Source organism: Lissotriton helveticus, chromosome 11 (assembly GCF_964261635.1).
Source record: "Lissotriton helveticus chromosome 11, aLisHel1.1, whole genome shotgun sequence".
Classification (NCBI taxonomy): Eukaryota; Metazoa; Chordata; class Amphibia; order Caudata; family Salamandridae; genus Lissotriton; species Lissotriton helveticus.
The window spans coordinates 114,226,441-114,248,594 of record NC_136072.1 but is presented as its reverse complement, the minus strand read 5'-3'; the positions used below and the strand labels follow the sequence as shown (position 1 = coordinate 114,248,594).

The window sequence follows — 22,154 nt, the reverse complement described above, 5'->3', positions numbered from 1 at the left end:
CTAAAGATGACCTAGCTACCATTCCAGGATTAATCAGTTTTCAACACTCCATGCACAAGTCAAAAAACATGGAAAATGTCTTCCAAGATTATTGCACCACAGATTTCTACCTCATTAGTTCCTATAGATCCTACAGCTGGTCTCCAAATGAGTCCTTCTGAATGATGACATACACGTTTTAAGAGGGCAGCTCTCTACACATCAACGTACCACCGTCTGCAACTTCCTCCTTCGATATTCTCATTGGCAAGGTAATAATACACTTTCTTGGACACATCCCTCATTTTCAAAACAATTCAGAATACGTTTGAAAACACACCAGTCTCCCACATCCACAGGACATCGATAATTGGGACAAACAGAATAGCTTTTGTTCCAATTCACCTTCATCATACATAGTCCAGATTAGAACCATAATGAGGACATTACAGATATAATGGACAGCCCTATAGTCTAATTGGGGCAAATCTTCCTTACATGTCAGACTTAGACAAATGAGAGATCTAAGCTAATTTGTCCTAATTATCCTGTTCCCGCATTTTATTAGGAACAGTACTTAGGTTTATCTTGAACAAGACGATAAACAGGCAGTAGATCTACTGTTCCATCACTACGCATAAAAGAATATAATATATAACACCACTTGATGCATTTCTTATCTCAACATAGAATTGGTTCAAATACACTACAAGGAGTCAAAGATTTATTATAATAATATATCAAATGAAGATCCAATATATCATACATAAATAATAATAATTGTAATGATGAACTCTTTAAGCTTTATGAATACAGTTCTCCAAAATATGCACTAAAGCTTGAAATGTGAGCTACATATTAAGAACTCAAGCAGAAAATCTCCGAATACAATAAATTACAACAACTTGTATTAACAAATCGGCTAGGACGATTAGATCCATATTTTCTTTAATATGTTACATCCTTGATGTATCGTCTGGTTTTCTCAAGAAAAGAAAAATGGAATTACCAAAGAAGGGCATCAATAAAAGAAAGTACTAATACATAAGTGCCTCCTTCCTTTGACTTTCATCTATGAACATGCAATCAAGTAGAACGCTGTGTGAGTTACTGATGGAGCGAGATTTGGAAAAAGATTTTATTTCAACTCGTGAAGTCACACTTCCATAATAAGAAATAATTTTATTAACGTTTGGTGCTGTGTGTGTATTAATTCAACTTAGATTAAAATACATTACATGAATAGTACACGTGGGATACTAACATATGTGCTCATAAACGTGCATTATTGTTGCATCTTTCTGTTTGTGCAAAATAATAAATTAACTCTGTCATGTCATAATTAATTGCGGCTGATTTATAAATGACGTGCTTATTTTGCTTTCCTTGTCTATGTGGTGTCACTCTATTCTCTACAGGTGCATAAAGAATTTCGTTGGACTTAATGAAGAATGGTAGATATAATTGCTGCTTTATTTGTACGCTTCAGCTAGGTAATTTAGACTAATGGGTTAATCATTAGTAATGGTGGGTGGCAACAGAACAAACTATATTTCTTGCATTAATTATTCTTTTGTGTTTGTTTATATATTAGTTATCGTTAAATTGGCTGCTTTGGGCCTAGCTTACCCGAGTCTGCTAAAATTCTGCACGGAGCAAGAGAGAGTCCTTACAAAGAAAGGTTTCCGTTGTTGTAACAACATTTGGCAAAAGAGATGTGCCTCTGACTGTTTCCTAGTCAGACAAGGCCAAGGCCAGGAACCGGCAAAAGAACGTGCGATAATTTTGCATCCGAGGAAGCAAATGACTTGATGACATTTTTTCCGAGTAATGTTTCAACTTGAGGAAGCCTCGGAGTTTGAATACTAGAGACAATGGACTCTAAGAAAGTGACGGAACTGATGTTTTGAAAAATGTGGTGACATGTCACTTGTCACTTGTGGACCAATGGGACTCCGACTTTTGCAGAAAAGATTTACTTTTACTTAGATTAGCTTAGCGCAGAAAGGTATAAAAACCCATTCCCCCTGGAAGGGTTACGCTGCTGCTTTTGCTGACCTTTGGATGAGGGTGTCATGCTGACGGACTTCACTTGGAGCACGTAAGAGCCCTCAAAGACTTTACTCTTTATTTCCATTTATTTAGCTTAGTTAGGGACTTAGGTTTTGAAAAATGCCAAACTAATAATTTCATTTGCAATAATAAATATTAAATATCATGATACTGTCAATTTTACTTGCAATGATTCTAATAAAAATGCATTAATAAAGAATTTAATTGCAAATCCAAATAAGTAGCTAATAAAAATCTTACTTTTGAAAACAAGCTGGTCTTGTTATTTCATGAGTTCAGGTTACCATTAGCTAGATTCTATCGCCATATGTGGCTTAATAGTTAGTGAGGTTTGTTAAAATGATGATTTTCATTTACCGCGGTTGTATATAAATGTATATAATAAATTGTGAATAGGTTAATTAGGCCACATGATTCAGTTGGTCATAATATGTCATGTTTGATTAATGGGCCTTATGTTTGATTAGTGATTTATAGTATAAATTGTGGAGTTGGGTAGCGTAGCTTATGACATATTTCCTATAGGCCGCTGGATCAATTTCCCTGGCAGCAGATTTGATGGTTGCTATGGTAACCAACATGCTATATGGTATTGATATAGGATCAATGTCTAACATATGTTGAGTTCGTTCTCGTGTTATACGTAAGCTGTACCGGTACAAAATAGTATGATGAGAAGGTAGTCACACAGCACATTTGATCTGTTTCAGAATAGTGGTATCGTCGTGTATCACAAGTGTTGTCGCCGTGCAACACAAGTTAGGGCATAGGTGTGAATGTATGCATAGTGAGGATTATCTAAGAAATTTGAGCAGCATGAGTATAGGGACAATGAGCCCGTTCTAAAACTCACTGTGAAAAGAGTAATAGTATATATTCGAACTTGAGTGAAGGGTAAGATAACGTGGCTTATTTTACTAACGGTGCATGTTATCTATAAACAGGTGAGAGTCCTGTAAAGATTTCATGTGTGTATGGTTAGGGATATTTTCCGATTGAAAGTGTGTATTTGATTTTGTAATTTCGTTCGAGTCAAACTTTGAATTGCTACTTTAATGTGCATTCAGAGGGAAACGCATTCATTATTACTTGTCCGAAGGGTAGAGTAATGGGATTACTTTATGGCGAATGTATATTCTGTGAGAATAGCGCCGTCTATTCCACACAAAAGGATTCTTGTACGTTTGAAATTCTGTCACTTTATTAGAGAAACAGACAGATGAGTCTTTCTTGTCGTTGTTAAATTAATTTTCAATTGAAAAAGGCGTTCTTAAGATGGCGCTGTGAAAAGTTTTTGTGAAGGAGGGGTGAGCGCTGGGAGTGAGACACGAGAAACCGCAGCAGGTGTGTACGTCACACAGGTTCGCGCAGTGATTGGGTAGCATACATCACAGGCTGTGTTCTGATTGGCTCTCGTGACTCTGACGAGCTGTAAGCTGATTGGTTCTTCAAGAAAACACTATTTCTATTGGTTGAGCAAGGTGGTGACGTAGCTTAACCGTGATTGGCTTGTTGGTGTGTTTCGCGCACGGATTGGCTGGTGTAACGGAACATCCTGGAAATAATTTACGATCATTTCCACCAAGCAGATTTGATTTGAAAAATGAGTTATTATTTTAAACATGTTGAGAAAAAGCCCACAATGCTTCAAAATTAAAAATGTTTATTTCACCTGACAAGAAAATAAAAACGCGAGGTGGTAAATTACTTCATAAATACAAAACACCTGCAGCGTATATGGAAGGTGAATATGGTTATCATACTGTTTTGTGGTTTGATGTTTGGAAACATTATACAAAGGACGACGGCATTTTGGTTTGGCCGGACGATGGTTCATTTAATATGAAAATTTTAAGAAATTTGAGAGAAAGGATGTCAGCTCTTGTACCGAAGCCTAGACCAACACAATTTGAAGCTTTAGTTGAGTGGAAAGATGAGATGGTTCAACTTCAAAGGGAAGCGAGTGGGATTAAAAGGCCTTCGAAAACACCAAGTTACAGAAGGGAAACGCATGAAGATAGAATGCAACTGTGGAGACAGGGAGACATGTGTGATGGCCTCTATTTAATTACAGAAATGGTTTTAGGATCTCCAGGTGAAAAAAGAGCTGAAAAGAAAAATAATGTTGTTACAGAAAGTGAATCAGAGGATGCAGTTTTAGAAGAAATTTTTACTTCTAATAAAAAGAATGAATCTTTGAGACCACCTCATTCTTGGTCTACTCCGATGGTTTCTACTGGAACCACACCAAGTGCACATCCAATTATTGAGACATCTAAATTGTACCCAGATAATTCTGATTCTTTTGAAACTTCAGATTAGAAGCAGGAACAAATTCTAATGTTTATAATGGAAGCAGACATTTTTCAATAACTCCAAAAGAAAGGGAAGCTCCTAAAAATTTAATGAGAACTGACAGAGACGAGGAAGATGTAGATACTTTAGAATATTTACGATCAAAAGAAGAATTAATTCGACAAATAACGAAAAGCATGGAGGCAGTGACAGTTCCAGTAACAATTGGTCCTGTTCAGCCTGTTTTTGAAAAGAAAGAAAACAACAAGACAGGTTTAACGATTCCTTTAAATGCAGAAATTCAAAAAGTTGCTGAAAAACTTTATTCAAATTTAAATGAAATTAATCGTGAGAAAACAAGAATGCCAGATTTGACTTTTAATGAAGGTTCTTTTAACAAATCACCAATGGGTGCAGAATCTGATACTGAGACTTCTGAAAAAAGAGGATCAAATTCAAAACTTGATGTTGCAAAATTAAAAGCAAAATTGGAGGAATTAATAATTGGCACAATTGGTCCTGACAGTCTAAAGTTTTATCGTGATGATGAACTCCTGTTCATCTGCAAAAGCATTCAATAGAAAACGAAAAATAAATATGATCGGTTGGAAGAACTGGCAAGTGAACTGGAAATCGATTTAAGCAAACAAAATATTTTTGGAAAACACTAGATTAGATTTTACAGAGAGGGACATTGAAAACTTAAACACAATGGGAAGAATAATGCACATAAAAGATTTGATTGTTTACATCAAAAAGTTAGGCGAGTTGAGTAAATGGAGAGTAAAGTGGACAAAAAAGAAGAAAGATGAAAAATTGGAAAAATTATGAAAACAGTTTCCAATGTGAGAAATTGCAGGTGGAGGGTATGTTCATGTCCCTTGGTCGAGACAGGATATTTTACTGTTCACTAATGATTTCCCTCGATTGAGAGTGAAACCTGTTGAATGGTATCGACAGGTAGACAGGTTTATCAAGGTTTCGAAAGTTCTGTTGATTGATCTGGATGGATTTATTGACATTGTTGTCCCATCAGATCTTTGGACAGAATGCAAAATTGCTGTGGGTTGGCCAAAAGAGGAACCGAAGCGAATTAAAGAAACAGGTGCTCCAGCTCCAATTGTCATGGATTTTTACAAAAAGGTGATTTACTGGTTAAAAAAAAGATTGCCCCAAAAGAAGTTGATTGGGTTGAAATAGACAGAACTAATCAGGAACCAAAAGAGTCAGTTCATTCATTTTATGAAAGATTATTGTTGGTTTTCAAACAATACAGTGGTTATGAAAAATTGGATGAAAAGGATATGAGTCATTTTATCTACAGATTTGTTTATGGCCTTAGACCAGAGGTTGGAGAAATGATCCGGAATAATATTGTCGGATGGGAATCACTTTCAGTTGATGATATCCTGAGAAAAGCAAAATACTGTAGTGATGAGTTAGAGGTCAAACAGAAAAAGCTGAAGGAGAAGGCGATGTGGGCACAAGTGAAAGTGGCTGAGCAGCAAATTGCCAGTCTTGAAAATAAAAATACAAATTTTGTTCAAAATCAGAACCAGAATCAGGGTCAAGGAAAATTTAAATTTAATAATAATAAACCAAGGTATAATGCTAAGGTTGAGGAATTAAAACAGAAATTGCCTTGTTTTAATTGCGGCGAAATTGGACACTGGAAAAGTGAGTGCAAAAACCCACCCGGAAATGTTAAAAATCCATTATTAAACCCACAGATGCAGAATGATGTTGATCTGCAGCAACAGCTACAACGTCAACTAAATGACCTGAGTCTTCAGCGACAGCTACAGCATCAGTTAACTCAACAGCAGAATCAATTTCCACAGCCCCCATTTCCAAATTGTGGGGGAGGTCAAAAATATAATCCAGGTGTGGGATTTGGAGGAGATGATCAGGTAATAAGGACTCAAAGATAAAATGTGCAAAATGTTTCAGGTCAATTTTTGTTAACAGAAAATCAAGGAAGCGATTCTGATGACTGCTTCTGACGGTGCCCGAGAGAGGGGGAAGAGTGTGTTATTGGAGCCACTCTTGAGGTTGACCAGTCTGGTCCATTTGTAAATGGGAAAGTAAATGATGTAGATATTACTTTTCTAGTGGACACTGGTGCTACCCGTTCTACTGTTAGATCAGTGGAAATTGAAAACCTACCTCTCTCTGGGGATACCATCCAAGTAGTCGGAGTAAGTAATCAGCAAATTAAAACGGATCTGACTGATTCAGTGCCGGTTGAAATTGGCAATTTTAAAGACAAACACAGATTTGTGGTTTGCAACAGCAGTCCAGTGAACTTGCTGGGGAGAGATATATTGTGCAAAATGAATTGTAGAATATATTGTTCTCCTGGGGGAGTTGAATTGCAAACAATGGAGGAAGATACTTTATATAGAATGACAATGTTGTTGGTGGAGGCAGAAGAAACAAAATTGTTTCCTGCATTCGAAAAAGAAAATTTACCAGAAGAACTAAAAAAGACAGTCAAAACTGAGATTTGGGATTTTACAGGAAATGAGATGGGTCTGATGAAACATGTCGATCCAGTCAAAATTACAGTGAAGCAGGGAATAGAATTTCCAAACATTCCTCAGTATAAAATGAAAGCAGAGACAATTGAGGGTATTATTCCTGTGATTGAAAAATTCATTAAGCAAGGTGTTTTGAAAGAAATTGAGAGCAGTCCTTGTAATTCACCGATTATGGGAATCAAAAAGCCAAATGGAACATACAGAATTGTTCAGGATTTAAGAAAGATTAACCAAATTGTGGTTCCTTGTTGTCCAGTTGTTCCAAACCCAGCAGTTATTCTTTATCAGATTCCACATGATGCAGAATGGTATACAGTCATTGATCTTTGCAATGCGTTCTTTACTGTTCCATTGCATCTAGAGAGCCAGGAAATCTTTGCTTTCAGGTTCCAGAGTAGGACCCTCGCATGGTGCAGAATTCCTCAAGGGTATACAGAGAGTCCTTCTATCTTTAATGAGCTGTTGAAAAGATCATTGGAGGACCTAAATCTACCTGGCAGATCAACATTGGTACAGTACATTGATGATCTGTTGATTGCTGCAAAAACAAGAGAAAGGTGTGTGACAGATACAATCACTCTTTCGAATCATCTGGCAGATGAGGGACATAAAGTGTCTCCTGCAAAGATGCAGTTTTGTAAACAAGAAGTGAAATATCTTGGCCATAGAATTGCAAAAGGGATGAGACAGGTGACAATTGAAAGAATCAAAATGATTCAAGCAATGCAACCTCCAAGAACACAAAGACAGGTCAGAATGTTTCTAGGAATGGTTGGATATTGTCGTCAATGGATAAGTGGATTTTCAGTAATTGCAAAACCACTGCAGAAATTGACAAAAGCAGATGTAAAAGATCCAATTGTTCTTACTGAAACTGAGTTGGAGGCCTTTGAGAAGTTAAAAAGAAGCCTGTGTGAAGCTCCAGCTTTGGGCATGCCAGACTATGAGAAAGGGTTTGAGCTGTATTGCAGCGAAAGGGAAGGTTGTGCATTGTCTGTGTTAATACAGAGACATGGGAATCTGAGAAAACCTATTGCCTATTTCTCAGCAGTTCTTGATCCGGTTGCAAAAGTCTTACCAGGTTGCTTGAAAGCAGTGGCTGCAACAAGCGTAAGCCTTGAACAGAGCGAAGGAATCATAATGGGGTTCCCTGTAAAAGTCTATGTTCCCCATTCAGTTGAGATTCTATTAACAAGGAGTAAAACACAACACCTGACAAGCAACATGTTGACAAAATATGAAAAAATTATTCTGGGAGCAGATAATGTGTCAATAGCTAGGTGTGTGAATTTAAATCCTTCCACACTGTTACCTGATACTGAAATAACTGATGAAAACGATGTGGAGCATGAGTGTTTGGATGTTATGGAATACTGTACAAAGCCAAGGCAAGACATTAAAGATGAACCTTTGCCTGAATCAGATTTTGTCTACTTTGTAGATGGCTCCTGTCTGAGATCAGAGGGAGGTGTTTTAAAAGCAGCATACTCAGTCTGCACAGTGGCAGATGTTGAAGAAGCATCATGTCTTGAAGGAATTCGTTCAGCACAGGTGGCTGAATTGATTGCTTTGATTCGTGCTTGTGAATTGGCAAAAGACTTGAAAGTTACCATAATTACTGACAGCCAATACGGATACGGAGTTGTGCATGATTATGGACAGCTCTGGTCTCAGAGAGGCTATTTAACACCAGCAGGGTCACCAATTAAAAATGCAGTGTTCATTAAAAGATTAATTGATGGCATACAGTTGCCAAAAGAAATTGCTGTCGTAAAGTGTGCAGCACACAGAAAAGGTGACGATTTCATCACCAAAGGCAATGCATATGCAGATGAAGTTGCAAAGTATTGCGCAAGGAATAATTATGCACTTAATCGGGAGAAAAACAGAGATTATGTTTCGAATTCACTGATGCTAACATCAATTGTTGAGACATGGCAGGAAATTAGAGATTTACAAAATTAAGCTGATGATTAAGAGAAAAACACATGGTTAAAAGCAGAATGCAGACAACGAGATGAGGATGGAATTTGGACTTACAAAGATGGCAGGGTAGTTTTACCAAATTGCATGATTGCTGACATGGCTAGAATGTACCATGGCCCTGGCCATATTGGAAGAGATTCAATGATTAGACTTTTTAAAGAAACATGGTTTAATACCAAGTTTAGAACAATTGCTGAATCTCTCTGTCAAAGGTGTTTGGTCTGTCAACAAATGAACCCAAACAGGAAATCAGTTGTGGGAACGGGAACCATAGGTCGGGAGGGTGGTCCTTTCACCAGGTTACAGATGGATTTCATGGAAATGCCCAGACATAACAGGTTGAAATATGTCTTAGTGATTGTTTGTCTATTTTCAAGATGGGTAGAAGCATTCCCCACATGTCACAATGATTCAATCACTGTAGCAAAGTTACTTTTACGAGAGATAATCCCTAGGTATGGATTTCCTGTGACTATTGAGAGTGATAGAGGAGGACATTTTGACAACAGACTGTTGAGTTTAATTTGTGAAGCATTAAACATTGAGCAGAAATTACATTGTGCATACAGAACAGAGGCTTCTGGAATAGTTGAGCAGATTAATGGAACGATAACAAACAGAATTGGAAAAATGTGTCTAGATACAGGTATAAAGTGGACAGATGCTCTTCCACTTGTTTTAATGTCTCTAAGAAGTACACCTGATAAAAAGACAGGTTTGAGTCCACATGATATTATCATGGGCAGAGTCATGAGACAAGCTTTTGTACCTGTAGGAAAACTGTTGAGCATTAATGACAGTGCAATTTTGGAATACTGCAAACAGTTGTCTGACGTCGTGGCTTCTGTGTCTAATCAGGTTGGAACTGAAGTACAGTCGAAAGACAAAGTGTTAACGCATGATCTGAGACCTGGAGATTGGGTCAGAACCAAAGTTCATCGAAGAAGAAACTGTCTGGTTCCAAGGTGGCAGAAGCCTAGACAGGTGATTCTTGTTACAACGAATGCAGTGAAGTGTAGAGGAATTAAAAGGTGGATTCATCCAAGTCACACTATTCCGATACCTACACCTGAAAACTCTGATGAAGAGAGTGATACAACAGCTGATTCAGATTCTGAAGTAGAAGGTGAAGAAGTTCCAGATATTGAAGATCGACAGGGAGGTCGACATCTGGAAAATGTACCTGTAAATGGAAATCTGACCAGAAAGATTTGGAAATCATTGAAATAGACTCTGAAAATGATGAAGATCTGCTAGAAAAGAATTCAGCAGAAGAGTCTGGCGATGAAGCAAATGGAATAAAGGAAACTGAAAATATAAAAGGAAGAGAAGTTGAAACAATAGAAATTTCTGACCAGGAGAGTATCGAAAAGCAGAAAACGAGCTCTGAAAGAAGGAACAGGAAACCAGAAACTGGGTAGTTGAAGGTAATTGAAGAGGAGGAGGAAGACGAATTACCAAGTACCAGTGATGGAAGACAGAGTTTAGTTCCTAACGGAGTGAGACTGACGATTAGAAAAGTTCCTGAGTCAAGAATAGAAATTTCTGACAGTGATTCCGGAGAAAGTGATGAAGATTGTCAAAGGGAAAGTGTGAAAAAGAGATCTTGGAAAACAGAATCTAATTTGAATGAGCCAAAAAGAAAAATCCTGAGAAAAGGTGAAACTTGGCCAAGTGAAAATGGAGGATTGAGAGTCAGGTTAATTAAAAGATCAAAGGAGCAGGTGAATGAGATTACTAGTCAGGAGGATCCTGAAAAGAAACCGGAAAAAGGAAGGAAAATAGAGGTAGTGACTAGAAAGATGAAAAGAGTTTTGAGACCTAATCAAAAATATAAATCACCTGAATGGACGTATTTAATTATACCTCCTGTTATTGAAATAAATAGCAGCAGTCAAGAGGAAGTTGAGGAGAACAGTGACAACGATTGAAATACATATCTGAAAAAAAAAGAAAAAAAAAATTTGGTTTCTATATTTTGGCAAAAGGCTGAAGAAGGGGCGTGGCCAAGATGGCGACCTGCTCGGACACAGGTCTGCGTGGCTCCCTGCCCTAATTCCCCCATTGCCCGCATAAACACAGCGTTTTGCCCCCACATCGCTGGATTTCAAGGGGCCCTACTGTCCACTACTGCCAGGAGTACCCCCGGCGCAGCTGTGAGTCCGGTGGTGCCGCCCACGGCCCCGGGAACCGCAAGTTGACCCTGCCTGGGAAGGCCCCGGCCGACGGACGTGGGAGGAGCGGCTGGCGCCAACATTGAAACCCCGGTTTGGGCCCGGGCGGACCGACTGTGGAAGCACCCGACAGCAGACGGCAGGGGCGGAGGACGTCGGGCTGCCCCCCGTGGCCCCCGGACAGAGTGAGGGTCCAGGCACGGACCTGGAGCGCTGGGCTCCCGGCGGCAGATTGCAGACGGGAGCCGGGGACGCGGAGATCGAAGGCCCGGTTTGGGCCTCTGAGCCGGGCAGCTGAGGAGACGTGGGAGCAGTGAGGCGGCGCCCGGCCCCAGCGACACCGGACGGAGAGCGGAGTCTCCTGAGGGGCCCCGGACATCACTGGCGGTGAGTGAGAGCGGCTTGGGAGCTCACGCGCCGGGGCCCGGTGGGGGCCAGACGAGCCAGTGTAGACGGGGCTGAGCTGGGGTGTGCTTGGAGCCACCGGAGACGCGGGAGGCGGCCACGAAGTGGGGGCCCTGGAGAGACGCTAGTGCCGCATTCACCCCGGACGCGGCGGGTCCGCCTGCGGCCCCCGGACACTGCCTGTGGGTGCCCTGGCCAACTGCCGGGTGAGGAGCAGCCGGCGCCAAAATCGAGGCCCCGGTCTGGGCCTGGGCGGACCATCCGTGGAGGTGCCAGACACTTGCGGACAGCATCGGAGGCCGCCGAGCTCCCTCCCTCAGCTCCCGGCCAACGTAAGGAAGCAGGGCGCTGGCCTGGAGGGCTAGGCTCCAGGCGGCTAGCAGCGGAGAGCGCCGGGAGCGCGAAAATCGAGGGACCGGTCTGGACTCCTTGCCTAACCAGGGCCTGAGGGCCGAGATCCGGGACACGGAGCTGGTCTAGCCTGCAGAGTACCCCACTGCTGGTGACTCCGGCCTGCTGTTGGTTGGTCCTGGCCCCCCCCCCGGAAGGCGAGACCGGTGGGGGTTCTAGGGGTCAACAAGGACGGTGAAGCTGCAGCGAGGGGACGCCGGGATCGCCCAGAGGACAGGGGTCTGGAGTGGTGGGCTCGGACGCGGCGGAGTGGGAGGCTCTGGACCTTGGACCAGCAGCGGATACACGGCTGGGGGATGCATCGGGTGATCCTCTGTGCGGGCAACTGCCGTCCCGACTACGACCACGCTGTTGGCCGGACCCCGCTTGGCCGGACACACGACCAGGAGACCCGACTGAGCACCGCATCATAGACGTGCCTGCGGAGACAGGGCACTACAGGCAGCGCCACGATGGCAAACACTAACCGTAGAGGGGGCCGCTCCATCACTGACCTGCTGGTGAAGCAACCGCAGAAGGGAGACAAACCCCAAGCAACGTCGCCGGCGTCCACACCCGCCACCAACAAGAGCGGAACCCAGGAGGAAGCACCAGTCACGAGGTCCTTCCTTGAATCCCTGTTTGGCGCACTGCGGAAAGATTTCCAGACCCTCAAACAAGAGTTGGTGAGCGAACAAAGGGAGCTGCGCAGGGACTTGGATGGGCTAGGGGAAAGAGTGGCTACAATAGAAGACTCCAACCAGGTTCGGTGTGAGGAATTGGTACATCTCCAACAGGAGGTCCTACGACTCCGCGATCAGCAGTTGGACCTCCAGGCGCATAACGAAGATTTGGAAAACCGCTCCCGGCGGAACAACATCAGGGTCCGGGGAGTACCATCGAAAACGGAAGGGAACAGTGTCACCATGTACCTCCAAGACCTATTCCAGGAAATTCTAGGGGAGCCCGCGGACTTCCCCATCCGCATTGATCGGGCGCATCGAGTGGGCCTACCGCGCAGAGCCCCCGCCCCTCCCCCCGACATACTGGCTTTCCTCCCGGACTTTCCACTCAAAGAAAGGATTCTTAGAGAGGCACGCCAGTCTCAGCCTCTCCGCTTCGGAGATGCATCTGTGGAACTCTTCCAGGACCTCTCTATCATAACACTCCAAAAAAGAAGGGAATTCAAGATTGTCACCACCTTTCTGAGAGACAAAGAGGTGCCCTACTCTTGGGGTGACCCGTTTCGGCTCATCTTTCGGTGAGATGGCACCCTTCACCAGATGCGTTCCCTCCAGGACACCTGCGCTTTACTGGGGATCGAGCTGCCGGAACAAGACCACAGCGACGACACTCATACGGAGTCGTCACAAGAGCATCAGTCGCAGCCCCGACGTGAAGGCTGGCAGACAGTCCGCAGACGGCGACAACACAAGCCACGCGCACGTCCGGACCAGAAAACGATCGCCGAAGAACACGCCGCCGCAGTCAAGGAAGTGGCGATAGACATCTCTCGGCCTTCTTAGGTCACTCACAGCGGGAGCATACATAGACAGTAGCAACACAGGGAGGGGTGGGGCGGGGAGCCACAAAGGTCGCTGATACCACGTCCCCTGTCCATATTTTGACCCCAACAGGTTTGGGTCTCTCTTGACTTTGGTCACTCTACAGGTCTACTCTCCATTTGACTGACCTGGGACTATGATGTTTACTTGGGTTTCATTGGTTTGGTTGGGGGCGGGGGGGACAGGGGGAGGGTCTTGGCAGGGGGAGGATCGGCGCGGTTGGGGATGCCGGGGAGGGCTCATTTTTGGGGTTGGGGATTGGGACGGGGTGGGGGGTGGGACCTCCTTGTCCACTAGTGCTGAGAGGATCCGTTTTCTCCCTTTACTTTTCTTTCTTATCGCACTGTTTGGCTCCACGCATAGCGCACCTGTCCTCACAACATACCCGGGATGACACGGCCCTTGACAGTTCTTTCATTGAATGTGAGGGGGCTTAATAATCCGAACAAACGCAGGGCAGTCCTCTCTTTTCTGCGGAACTCGCAAGCTGACATTTGCCTCCTACAGGAGACACATCTGCTGCCCACAGATCACCATAGGCTTAAATCCCGCTTCTTCCCAGAGCAGTTTTTCTCATCTGCATCTAAGAAGGTAGCCGGGGTGGCGATCCTGGTTGCGCACTCCTTTAGGGGCAGAGTGTTGCAAAAGGAGGCGGAGATTAAGGGTAGGCTGTTAGTACACCGCTTCCTGGTAGCGGGACAGACGTTGTTGATAGGCTCAGCGTACGCGCCTAATGACGGTCAGGAGCGATACCTACATTCAGCGCTAGAAGCTGCCACTGCCAATACCCATCCACACTTACTATTGGGGGGGGACCTCAACCTGGTATTTCATAACACTGCGGACCGCTCCAATCAGCGCTTTGGTCAGGTAGGGGCGCTCTCCGCAGCGGGACATGCCCACCTTGAGGACCTGGGCTTAGTCGACCTGTGGAGACTCTCCCATCCCCGAGTTACGGCCTACACACACTACTCGGCAGCCCATAAATCATATGCGAGACTTGATTACTTCTTATGCTCTTCCCAGCTAGCAAAACGCGCGCAGGATGTCGAGATCCTTCCGGCCTCATTGTCGATCACTCTCCAGTGGTGGCGACCTTTCTGGTGCCAGATGCTCCCGGGCCGCAACGGCACTGGCGCCTGCTTGTCGGCCTATTGCAAAACCCGGCCACGGTAGCGAAAATAACGACTGCCATCGGCCTCTTTCTTGTTAACAATGCCAATGATGACACCTCCAAAGCCACTCAATGGGCGGCGCTTAAAGCGGTCCTGCGGGGCGAATTTATCTCGGTGGCCGCGGCTGACAACAAGGAGCGCGCTCAGAAGAGGGCTGAACTCACGCAGAGGGTGGCAGAGTTGGAGCAGATGCACCAACGCACGGGAGCATCCAGGGCCTGGCGCCAACTATGCGCGGAGAGGAAGATGCTCGCTGCCCTGGACCAGGATGTGGCGGAATTTGCAGCCCTGCGCCTAACGCATGCCTACTACACTGGGGGGGACCGCTGTGGGAAGCTGTTAGCGAGCAAGGTGAGGGAGCAGCGCCAGCGGCAACACGTTCGAACAATTCAGCCTAATATCGGAGACCCGATTACTGAAGACGCGGCTATAGCAGCAGAGTTCGGTAGCTTCTATGCTGACCTGTACGAAGCAGATAGGCTGGACCTGCAAACGGGCAGCGATTACCTAGATGGGGCGACGCTCCCATCCTTGAACGAGGCCCAAGCGAAGTTTCTAGATAGGCCCATCGGTCTGGAGGAGGTCATCTCGGCGATATCTCGCCTGAAGCTAGGTAAAGCCCCGGGACCGGACGGCTACCCTGCGGCTTTCTATAAGAAATTCTGTCACCAGGTGGCCCCCCTGTTGCGTGATCTGTTTAACACCTTTGATCAACCCGGAGCCATTTCGCCGGAACTATTGGAGGCCGCTATCTCGGTGATACCCAAGCCTGGTAAAGACCCGTCCAGGTGCGGTTCCTACCGACCAATATCTCTACTGAACATTGACCTCAAATTATATACGGGTATCATAGCCAGCCGATTGGGCCCATATATGCAACAACTGGTGGACCCTGATCAGGCTGGGTTCATCCCCCAAAGGCAGACCAGCGACAACACTAAACGTGTCCTCCACCTGATCAAAGCCGGCTCCCGGACGAAGCCGGGCTGCATGCTCCTCATGGTCGACGCTGAGAAAGCGTTCGACCGAGTGCATTGGCCCTATCTCGACCAAGCGTTAATGCGTTTCGGCTTCGGGACTGCTCTCAGAAACCGTATCTTCAACTGCTACAGGCAGCCTAACGCAACGGTCCGAGTGAACGGCCACACATCGCCACGCTTCCCGATTGGCAGGGGAACCAGGCAGGGCTGCCCGCTCTCTCCCCTCTTGTTTGCGCTCTACATGGAGCCTTTGGCGCAGCGGATTCGACAAAACCAGCTTATCAGGGGCGTCCCCTTTGGTGGAGACACGCACAAAGTCAGCCTGTACGCAGACGATATTCTGCTGTCACTCATGGACCCAATGCAATCCCTGAGGGCGCTCTTTATTGAGCTGCATAAGTTTGCCCTAGCCTCGGGTTTTAAAATTAACTTGGATAAATCGGAGGCATTGAATGTGTCCCTGCCCCGGGAGGTGCTAGCAGAAGCCAAAGCCGACTTTGACTTACAATGGTCTACGTCCACTGTTCCATACCTGGGAGTCTTGCTAGCGCCCACGATACAGGCCACAGCGGAAGCCAATTATGCCAGACTTGGCGCGCGCCTAACCGAGACCCTCCGGAAGTGGAAGCATCTCACGCTGTCCTGGCTGGGCCGCATTGCTGCTATTAAAATGACGCTGCTCCCACAGGCCCTATACCTCTTCCAGACGCTGCCGCTGCGTCCTCCGACAGGTTGGCTCCAGAAAACACAAGCTGATCTGTCGCGTTTTGTGTGGAACGGTCGCCGCCCCAGATTTAAGCACTTAATTGCCACGCTCCCCTCGGCATACGGAGGAGTGGGAATACCTGATCTGGCCCTGTACTTTCAAGCGGCGCAGCTACGCTCGCTTGTAGAGTGGTATCAGCTGGAATCCAGCAAACATTGGCTTTTTCAGGACCAAGCAGTGGCAGGCCGGACGCTCCAGGGGGTACCCTTCCTGCCCCGACGCGATAGGCCGCCCAATCTGTATGCGTCGTACGTCACTGGCACGGTCATGGAAGTATGGGATAAGGTGGCGGTCCGGAGAGATCTCACTTCCTTTCCCTCCCCGCTCACACCGATATTTGACAACCCTGAGTTCACCCCGGGCCTGGATGCGCAGGCATTCGTGAATTGGAGGTCTACGCCTTGCCGGCAGATTGGCCACATGTTTGATCTTCAGGGCATCCTCCCGTTCCAGAAGGTGAAGGAGGCCTATGGCATACCGGAGACGGACCGCATACCCTACCTGCAGGTCCGACATTGAGTGTTACAGCCGTCGATCAAACCAGGAGCGCAGCGTTTTCTTACTCCCTATGAAAAATGGTTGCTCACGCGCACGTCGGAAAAGAAACTACTCTCGGATATATACCAGCACCTGCTTCTCACAAACAAATACACTTACAGCGCGAGCCAGGCTAGATGGGAAAAGGACCTGGGAAGGCAGCTCACACGCAAGGAGTGGGAGGGGATCTACCACAGAGCCAGGCACTCAGCCCATCACTCAGGCCTCACAGAGACACTCACAAAAGTAGCCTCCTACTGGTATCACACCCCCGAACGCATACACCGCTGGGACCCCCATGTCAGTGACCGTTGTTGGAGGGGTTGTGGGCAGCTAGGCACATTGGAGCACCTGCTATGGAGCTGCGCGCATCTGCAGACGTACTGGACTACTATCCTAGACCTGATAGACCTCCACTTAGACACCCAACTCCCCCGATTTCCTGCCTATGTGCTGCTGGGACTACCCAACGCGTTGATGTACCCACTGAAGTCTATGAGAGGGAGACTGATAGCGCTTGCGTTGGGGGCTGCGGTGCAAAACATTGTGGCTCGCTGGAGAGATCCGCAGCCACCGATGCAGGTGGGTTGGCTGCATAGGCTATGGACCATTCTGGGAATGGAAAAGCTTTCCCTGACCACGGCGGGCAGAGGGGATGAATTTGCTGATCTTTGGCGGCCTTTCCTGACGCTTCTTACAGGGGAATACAGGGAATTGAGCTGTCCTAGATACCTGCGACTGCTACATCTCGCAGACACACCTCTCACCGAGCCTAAGACAAAACCCCGCAAAAAGACACTCCAGACGTAGGGCTCCTTACGTGAGGCCCTGGCCACTGCTATTGGGTCCTTTTGTGTTTCCTTTCTTCTACCTCAGCGGACAAGGGGGAGGGAGGGGGAAAGGGGTGGGGGAGGGACGGTGAGGGGGGGAGGGGGGTCTCTGTTCTCTTTTCAATAATGACTGCATTGTAGTTGCACCCGACTGCTTCTCAGTCTTTCAATCGCGGCCGGCCCAGTTGGGTTGTAGGCGACTTGCTGTGTTTAATTTGCATCATGGCACACCAGCACTGGCACTGACGCAGCAATTGTTTTGTCTTTGTGCGGCCCTTGTTTCCAAAAGCACTGGTCGGTGTATTGGCTTCAATAAAAAAGATTTAATACTAAAAGGCTGAAGAAATTGTGTTAGGTGACACAAGGTCGAAGAAATTATGTTTAGTTGGATAAAAACTTGTGACACAAGGTCGAAGAAAAGTTGTTAGAAGGTTTAAAAAAAAAAAGATTTTAAAAAGGGGGGTGTATATTTTAGTTTAGATTTTGTCATATATTTTACATATTTTAAAATTTTGTTTTTTCTTTTTACTTCTTTAAGATAAAAAAAAATGCCTTATGTTATGGAGCGTAGTACTTCGAAATGTTCCATTTTTAAGAAATGCTGTAAAATGACACTGATGTGTGTGCTCATATTAATTCTGCTCTGGTTGGTTTTGGCTGTTTTTGTTCCTTTTGAGATCAATAAGGAGTTGTATAAGGACAACATGACAAGCAAAGCTTCACTTAGTCAAAACAAACATAGTGCAACAGGCAAGTCTAACAAAGTTATTGATCACAAACCTGTGGTTCATCAGGATAGGTCTGTCAGTGATTTTACAAGCAACACATTTTCAAGGCTTTTAGGAGAATATGTTAAAGTGATGGATGTCAAAGACTGTTATATCTGTGTAAAATTGCCAGCTTCTGTTTCTGAGGGAGTGACATACAATATGCTTCCTCTTACATATGGAATGACCTGTAGTGTGATAGCTAGCTTATTTTATCAAACTGGTCGCCTAGAATATTACTATTCTAATTTTGACGAGATTTTTGCTAATCTGAAAATTGAGAGTGCTTTGAATAAACATAAAAGAGCTAAACAGATGAGTGAATTCTTTTTAGTTACTAATGAACTCACCTATGAGTATGCTTACAAAAATAATTTAACCTGCAAATTGAGAGCTGGGGAAAAGACTTTTCTGAACTTGGTTGAGGAGAGAAGGGCGATTTATAAAAGAAATGAAATGGTCAAACAGACCAAATCCAAATTCTGGCAGAAAGAGGATGAAAAACTTAATGGCAAAACTTTTGATAATGTTGCAATTCACATAGACAAACCAATTAGTGGTAAACTTTGCATTAGGAGACATAATACTTTATTTGATAATTACTTTGTAGGTGCTAGCAATTGTGAAGATACTTACCAAATCATGGGGGGTTGGGGATTCAAAGGTGGCAAAGATCCAATTTTCCCTGGGATTTATTTTATATGTGGTGACAAAGCTTACTATAATCTCCCTGATCATTGGTACGGGACATGTTTTGTTGGACTTGTTTTCCCGAAAATGTTTCATGTTGACAGAAATGCAGAAGGAACATTTGAAATCAGCAACCATGCAATTAGGTATAAGAGAGAAAGCTTCACAGAAATTTTGGGAGATATTTTTGAAGCAGTAATACCTTTACTAGGTATAACCCTAAATGCAGGAAGAATCAGAAAATTATCCACAATTTTTGACAGATTATCAACTGACACAGCGGGAGGTTTCCAGTTAGTGGATGTTGAAGTCATTGCAATTAGGTCTATGGTGATGCAAAATCGCCTTGCATTAGACATACTCTTGGCAAAAGAGGGAGGAGTCTGTGGTATTTTACATGTCCAGCACTGCTGTACTTACATCCCTGATGAAAGTAAGAATATTGAGATGTATATCAGGAACATCACAGAGATGCACTCAGAAATAGTCCCCTTAGAAGAGGATGATTTTTCAGAACGTCTTTCAAAAAGGTTTCATGCTATTAAAAACTGGTTTCAAGAAATCGGAGGTTCAGTTCATGGCAAGATTCTGACACCTTTGTTTGTAATAATATTTGTGATAGTTTTAACAAAAATAAGTTGCATGTTACACAAGAGAAAGAAACACATGAAAGAAAAGAGGAGAATTTATAAGTTCAAAAAGGAACAGGAGAGGGAAATTGAGCTGGAGGAGTTACGTAGAGCTCAATATGACAGTTGCAAAGATTTTGCTGAAACAAGTCTTTAGAAATACTAATACAAGTGAATTCGAACCATTTTCATTTAGTTAAAATTTTTTGCTAAATTTTGGGTGTGGTGTGGTGATTTGGTAATCACCAGATGAGGGAGTTGATGGAGCGAGATTTGGAAAAAGATTTTATTTCAACTCGTGAAGTCACACTTCCATAATAAGAAATAATTTTATTAACGTTTGGTGCTGTGTGTGTATTCATTCAACTTAGATTAAAATTACATTACATGAATAGTACATGTGGGATACTAACATATGTGCTCATAAACGTGCATTATTGTTGCATCTTTCTGTTTGTGCAAAATAATAAATTAACTCTGTCCATTTGTCATGTCATAATTAATTGCGGCTGATTTATAAATGACATGTGCTTATTTTGCTTTCCTTGTCTATGTGGTGTCACTCTATTCTCTACAGGTGCATAAAGAATTTCATTGGACTTAATGAAGAATGGTAGATATAATTGCTGCTTTATTTGTACGCTTCAGCTAGGTAATTTAGACTAATGGGTTAATCATTAGTAATGGTGGGTGGCAACAGAACAAACTATATTTCTTGCATTAATTATTCTTTTGTGTTTGTTTATATATTAGTTATCGTTAAATTGGCTGCTTTGGGCCTAGCTTACTCGAGTCTGCTAAAATTCTGCACGGAGCAAGAGAGAGTCCTTACAAAGAAAAGTTTCCGTTGTTGTAACAACATTTGGCAAAAGAGATGTGCCTCTGACTGTTTCCTAGTCAGACAAGGCCAAGGCCAGGAACCGGCAAAAGAACGTGCGATAATTTTGCATCCGAGGAAGCAAATGACTTGATGACATTTTTTCCGAGTAATGTTTCAACTTGAGGAAGCCTCGGAGTTTAAATACTAGAGACAATGGACTCTAAGAAAGTGACGGAACTGATGTTTTGAAAAATGTGGTGACATGTCACTTGTCACTTGTGGACCAATGGGACTCCGACTTTTGCAGAAAAGATTTACTTTTACTTAGATTAGCTTAGCGCAGAAAGGTATAAAAATCCATTCCCCCTGGAAGGGTTACGCTGCTGCTTTTGCTGACCTTTGGATGAGGGTGTCATGCTGACGGACTTCACTTGGAGCACGTAAGAGCCCTCAAAGACTTTACTCTTTATTTCCATTTATTTAGCTTAGTTAGGGACTTAGGTTTTGAAAAATGCCAAACTAATAATTTCATTTGCAATAATAAATATTAAATATCATGATACTGTCAATTTTACTTGCAATGATTCTAATAAAAATGCATTAATAAAGATTTTAATTGCAAATCCAAATAAGTAGCTAATAAAAATCTTACTTTTGAAAACAAGCTGGTCTTGTTATTTCATGAGTTCAGGTTACCATTAGCTAGATTCTATCGCCATAAGTGGCTTAATAGTTAGTGAGGTTTGTTAAAATGATGATTTTCATTAACCGCGGTTGTATATAAATGTATATAAATTGTGAATAGGTTAATTAGGCCACATGATTCAGTTGGTCATAATATGTCATGTTTGATTAATGGGCCTTATGTTTGATTAGTGATTTATAGTATAAACTGTGGAGTTGGGTAGCGTAGCTTATGACATATTTCCTATAGGCCGCTGGATCATTACAAACCAGGCAGGACCACAATAGTAGCTAATCTAAGGTTGGGTATACATTTCTTCTGGCAGTGCTAATCAGATGAAGCCAGGGAAAGACAAAGGAATTATGGTCCTCAATCCGAAAAGCACATTCCAGAGACATCAGCTCCTTGGCCATCAAAGAGGCATGTGTGTGGTGCGCTTACCTGTCTGTGATATATCTGAGACGAGGAACATGTGTGATATCTACTCTCATGTGAATTTCCAAGTCCATCTGTTCAGCCCAGAGGAGAGATGTATGATGGATCATAGTGTATTTTAATTCGCGAGAGGAATGGGAACTGTCCTAAAAGCAGTGGGAGAGGCTGATCAGGGAGGCTGCCCTGCTCTTGTTGAGGCATCTGTGATCCCTGTAACTAGAGAACTACCTTTGGTAAATCAATGATGAAACACAACAGGGGAACAGTACAGCTTGAGGGGTCAGCTGGCAGTTCTAACAGTTTTGCATTCTTCCAGGTGAAGCTGAGATATCAGTCATCTGTGGGACTCTACTTACACCTTTGCCCTAGGCTTGCACACCATATTTCCTAATGTAGAAAGATCTCTAAGCCATATCAACATAAATGATACAAC

At 44.0% G+C, this 22,154-nt stretch overlaps 1 protein-coding gene across 1 annotated transcript in view; it reads right to left on the bottom strand.

Annotated features, from left to right (window-relative positions):
* The window catches only part of CCDC150 (coiled-coil domain containing 150), a 306,895-nt gene that overhangs the window by 34,756 nt on the left and 249,985 nt on the right, over positions 1 to 22,154 (bottom strand). The gene's annotated exons all lie outside the window — the stretch shown is intronic.